Below are 6,531 nucleotides of genomic sequence, written 5' to 3' on the forward strand. Positions count from 1 at the left end.
GTGGGGGGCGTGTTGCAACACGTGGGAGGCGTGTTAGACAGATGGCAACATCCTGGCCAACACATGGGAGGCGTGTTAGACATGTGGCAGCATCTTGACCAACACGTGAGGGACGTGTTAAAACACGCAGGAGTGTGTTGAATGACTTCCACAATAATGCAATACACTTTAAATGTCAATATTCAACTAAAATACCATCTCTATTTCCATATCAAAAATAATTTCTGCCAAATTTGTGATAACATTTTTCCGAAGAAATATAAGTGTGAAGTTGGATATACAATTATTTCATTAGTAAATGAAAAATGAGTGACAAAACAGATATAAATGACTACATTACTAATAAATATTATTATTTTTTTATTAATATTTAGTTAATAATAATTTATATATATTTATAAAAATGTTATTGTTCATACACTGGCCCAACACTAAGGCCCAGGTCCAAATACACCAAAAGGCCTAATCCAAAGATTGGCCTTCGTTATTCACCGACCTCTTCAGAAGAGGTCGGACTCAACACAGACTTCTTTCTAAAGAAGTCGGGCTCAAGAGATAGCTGGCAGATAACATTTATTAAAATAAGTAACTGTCCCTAAAATCTCTCAACCCACTTCTAAAAGCCATATCCTAACAATTCCTAGATAAAAGGGACGGTTATCCACCTAAAAAGGTGGCACTACTCCAACAGTGGTTATTGGATCACCACTATAAATACCCTGACACTCCTCAGGTATCTCTAAGTTCCAATACATTCTAAACCTGCTTAACCCCATGCTGACTTAGGCATCGGAGTGTCTTTGCAGGTACCACCCCCCATTTTCTCATACTGAAGTCGGACGGAGGTCTTGGATCATCAATCCACTTGGATACTTCCTCATTCAGACGATTGGGCCAGCCAAACTAATCCAACCCACTAATCTCCGGTTACCCAATGTAACATTGGCGCCGTTGTCGGGGACCTGGAGCTCAACTCTTGATAATGGCGGATGATTAACAACATAGTCAGACAACCACTCGACATGAATAAGATGCAAGCATGTTAAAAAGAAGTTGGAATACAGTTTCTATGGATACCAGAAATCCCGTAAAAACTTCTCCCAACGGGCAAAGGATATCAAATAGGGATGATGATTCTACTTCTATAGTTAAATTGGATTAAAAGAGAAGAAAGCACCGTCCCAAGGCCATTGTAGAAAGCAAACCAAGACGAACTCGAAAGCCAATTGAATAAAAGAATTTTCAATTCAGAAAATTTAATTGCAAAAAAAGTTACGTGAAAAAAAAAAAGACGAACTCAAAAGCCAATTGAATAAAAGAATTTTCAATTCAAAAAATTCAATTGGCAAAAGAAGTTACGTGAAAAAAAAAGACGAACTCGAAAGCCAATTGAATAAAAGAATTTTCTATTCAGAAAATTCAATTGGCAAAAGAAGTTACGTGAAAAAAATGAACTCGAAAGCTAATTGAATAAAAGAATTTTCAATTCAGAAAATTCAATTGGCAAAAGAAGTTACGTGAAGAAAAAAAAAGAGGAAAAGGGAACGTGACTAATCCCAACCTCTTCGTGAAATAGGATGGACAATGACATCTGTGCCAACTTACAATCTCGGAAAAATCCATGATACCCACTCATGAAATGGAGCAGTTGCATGTTCCAAATACACAGCATCAGCCAATTTGAATGCAACCCAATCCGACAACGGAGTGATGAATCCAGTTTTTTCTTCAGTGGATTCACATGTCAATTACAACAGAGCAGTGAATAACACAAAAAATTCTCATGGTACATCTTTCGTTGGTTGCTCACAAATTACATCACTGCCAATGAATATGGAAAGAAATATTCCTGTGGTAGAATTTGATGTTGTTTGCACACCAATAAAGATGGATGTCTTCCAGGAAGAAAACTGAAATTTAATGGTCAGACTTTTCTTCAAAGGTCGGATGAGCTGGGAGCTCACAAAGAAAATCCGACCTCTTTTAGAGAGCTCGTGAAGAAAAGTCCGACCTCTTTTAAAGGTCAGACTTTACAACAAAGAAAAGCCCGACCTCTTTTAAAGGTCAGACTTTACAACAAGGTCGGATAAGCTTGGAGCTCACAAAGAAAATCCGACCTCTTTTAGAGAACTCATGAAGAAAAGTCTGACCTCTTTTAAAGGTCAGACTTTACAACAAGGTCGGATAAGCTTAGAGCTCACAAAGAAAATCCGACCTCTTTTAGAGAGCTCATGAAGAAAAGTCCGACCTCTTTTAAAGGTCAGACTTTACAACAAGGTCGGATGAGTTGGGAGCTCACAAAGAAAATCCGACCTCTTTTAAAGGTCAAACTTTACAACAAGGTCGGATAAGCTTGGAGCTCATAAAGAAAATCCGACCTCTTGCAAAGTTCATGAAGGAAAAGTCCGACCTCTTTTAAAGGTCAGACTCTACAATAAGGTCAAAAACCGCCAGACTAATAAAGAAAAATCCGACTTCTTTTAGATCCCACGAAGAAAGTCTGACCTCTTTTAAAGGTGAAACTCTACAATGAGGTCTAAAACCTCATTGCTCAGAAGAATCTGACCTCTTTAGAACCGACAAGGAAAAAATCCGACCTCGTTTTGGAGTCTGTAGAAAATCCGACCTCTTTCACGATCAACTCTACAACGAGGTCAAAAATCTCGAAGAATATCAGAAAGAGATTCCGACTTCTTTTAAAGATCAGAGTCTACAATGAGGTCGAAAACCTCCAAGCTTAGAAAGAAAGTCCGACCTCTTTCCAAGCTTAGAAAGAAAAATCCGACCTCTTCTAAGGATCCAAGCTTATGAAGATAATTTGACCTCTTCTGAGAATTCAAGTCTACAAATAATAATCCGACTTCTTTTAGAGCTTATGAAGAAATTCTGACCTCTTTTAAAGGTCAGACCACAATGAGGTCAAAATCTCTGAATTTATAAAGGAAAATCCGACCTCTTTTAGAGCTCACAAAGAAAAGTCCGACCTCTTTCTTGAGGTACGATTTCGAGAGCCAGATCCCAAGGATAAATGGCCATGAGAAGGTCATACGAAGAAATTTCTCAACCGACAACCTCGTCTTGATCCAAAATGACATCGGGCCAAAATCGGACGAAGAAAAGCCAACACCAAAATGAAAAAATCCCAACAAAGTCACTTAAGACTTGAAAAAGAACTACTACAACATACTCGACTTACTCGAAAACAATCTACCTAGATTATGCCATGTCTACAACAAAAGGGATACTACAGCTAGAAAGCGCACCTTACTCCCTAATGCACACTTTTTCTGACTTGAAGTGACGAGATCCAAAGTGGTGTAAGAAGTTATAAATGCAAATCGTGGTCCGACCTCATTAAGCCACTTGTACTAAATCAAGCTGGCAAGGGGCAAACCTAAAACGAATTGCACAAATAACTTAAGGACAGCATGATCATAATCAAACATCAACACGAAGAGGATGCAAACCTGACCTCACAACAATTTGTTTAAAACAAATTGAAAAAGGATGGCGATTTATAAGAATGCCTCCTCAAGCCAAGAGATAAGTATCCGACCTTACTAAGTTGACACAACAAGTATAAAACAAGTTATCCGACCTCCCAAAAAGAGAGTCCAAAATAACTTGTAAAAGTCACATAGCAACAAATAGTAAGATTCAAGAATGGCATGAGTGAATACTCGAGTCCGACTTTATGAAGCTCGACCTCGAGTAGGGGCACTGGCTTATTATGAGAGCCAAGTCCAAAATTATTAACCAAAGACAACATTCTACAATGATGCTAGAGCACGAAAGAAGAACTTGACTCCCTTCCAAAAATCTGAGAGCAAACTCAGATAAGAAAAGAGGTTTTGAGAAATTCTACAATGAAGTTGATAACATTCAAGTTCAAAAAGAAAAGCTTGACCCCCTTCCGGAAATTCGAGAGCAAACTCGGATAAGGAAAGAGCTCTTGAGACAAAGGATGGCTACAAAATTCGTCGCAAAAGACCTCATCTTGATAAGAAAAAATATCAGGCTACTGAGTTCGGGCGAAGGAAAGCTGACAACAAAAAGGATAGGACCCTACAAGATTACTGAGATCTTAGAAAAGGGCAACTACAAAGTGTCCACCTCAAAGGTGATGAACTACCCAGGTCGCAACACACCTCCAACATAAGGAGATAAAACAATTCCTTATGAAAATTGATTTTCTACAATTAACACACACCAATTGAAGCTCGATAAACCGCGAAAATCACGGGCCGATCATATAGAAATCGCCTGGATGAAGCGATGAGGAACCAATTGGTGGAAAGAAGTTACATATGCGAATTGGAAAGAAAACACCTCGAAACAGCTCGGGCCAAATGGGTTGAAAAAGTTGTGTTTAGAACAAGTCGCAAAAGTAACTTAATTAAATATGCCCCTTGAGGCATAAATACGATCTAACAACTCGATCCACACGGATAACAAATGGATCATACAAAATCTCAAACCCACGATCTCATCTCTACAAGTTCTAAAAATAAACGACCTAGTCGTATAAAATAGAACAATTTCACAAAAACAAGTTGTTCCAAGAAAACTCGTTCTAGTATTCACAACAACATAAGGATAACTCGGATTAAACGAGTTATGCCAGTCAACCATGTTTTCAACGAAATTGTGTCAAGCATAAGTCGTGTCTATCTAAAGGCAAAGCTTTAAAAGTGATTTGTATAAAAACAAATCATTAAAGCAAAGCATTAAAAGGTAATTTGTATCAAAATGAATCATTAAAGTAAAATCAAAATAAAAATCCTTCAACCAAATGACTCGTATAGAAACGAGTTAAAAAGGAAAGAAAGGATTGTAAACGTTTTTGAACAAAATCGAAACGTAAAAACTATCCTCCAAAACAACTTGGGTAAAACGAGTTGTATCATACACAAGGATGACAACCTTGTAAAAACTAGAAAGGGGAGGGAATAAGCATATAATCCCTTCACCTAAGGCGCCAATTTATGCTCGACAAAGCGCAAAAATCACGAGCTGATCTTTTCAATGGTCGCTCGGATAAAGCGACGAGGTTCAAATTGGTGTCCAATGGTGATAATACGGCTTGATGATTTAAAACAACTCGAACTCATGAGTTGAACAAAATCGAGTAAAAAATAACCATATGATCTAAACAATTTGTATTAAAACAAATTGCGCAAAACAACTTGATATATAACGAGTTGTGCTTCAAAAAAGTGACTTGTATAAAAAACAAGTCATCTATAAACTCAGAATGAATGAGTTCAACAAAAAAAGGCTTCATTCGAAAATCCTTTCTACTTGATTGCTCGAGTCCGACTTCATAAAGCTTGACCTCGAGCAGGGGCATAATGGATAAAGCAACGAAGTCCGATGGTTATAAAGATGATCTGATACTTTAAAAGGACTCAAAATAAACAATTTGTACTTGAAACAATTTGTGAAGTCCTAAAAAACAGCTCGAATTTAAATGAGTTGTATGAAATTAGATCAAGAAATAGCCACGTTTTAATTAAACGATTTGAAATGAAACAAATCGTAAGACCTTAAAACTACTCGCATCGAACGAGCTAGATGAGGTTATACTAAAAAATAATTACGAGTTTTGAAATAAACGATTTGTATCAAAACAAGTCGTAAGAAATCAGAATAAGTTTCAGAAAGGTGATTTGTATTAAAACAAGTCATGTATCCTCAAAACAACTCGAATTGAACGAGTTGTATGAAACTAGGACAAGAAATATTCTTTGGTTAAGCAAGATGTGCTAAAACCAATCATACAGAGCCTACAAGCCCGAATTCAAATACTCGAATCCAACTCTTAAGAAAAAGAGATTGAACTCGAGTAGGGGCACTGTTCATACACTGACCCAACACTAAGGCCCAGGTCTAAATACACCAAAAGGCCCAATCCAAATATTGGCCTTCGTTATTCACCGACCTCTTCAGAAGAGGTCGGACTCAACACAGACTTCTTTCCAAAGAAGTCGGGCTCAAGAAATAGCTGGCAGATAACGCTTATTAAAATAAGTAACTGCCCCTAAAATCTCTCAACCCACTTCTAGAAGTCATATCCCAACAATTCCTAGATAAAAAGGGACGGTTATCCACCTAAAAAGGTGGCACTACTCCAACGGTGGTTATTTGATCACTACTATAAATACCCTGACACTCCTCAGGTATCTCTAAGTTCCAATACATTCTAAATCTGCTTAACCCCATGCTGACTTAGGCATCGGAGTGTCTTTGCAGGTACCACCCCCCATTTTCTCATACTGAAGTCGGACGGTGGTCTTGGATCATCAATCCACTTGGATACTTCCTCATTCAGACGATTGGGCCAGCCAGACTAATCCAACCCACTAATCTCCGGTTACCCAACGTAACAGTTATATATAAAGATATATAACTTATGTATATATTTATTAAAATTTATATACATAAATCAATATAATTTATATTTATATTTTTTAAAATTTATATACATAAATTAATAAAATTTATTTATTACAAATAATTTAATATTTGTGC

The sequence above is a fragment of the Arachis ipaensis genome, chromosome B03, assembly GCF_000816755.2.
Source record: "Arachis ipaensis cultivar K30076 chromosome B03, Araip1.1, whole genome shotgun sequence".
NCBI classification, from domain to species: Eukaryota; Viridiplantae; Streptophyta; class Magnoliopsida; order Fabales; family Fabaceae; genus Arachis; species Arachis ipaensis.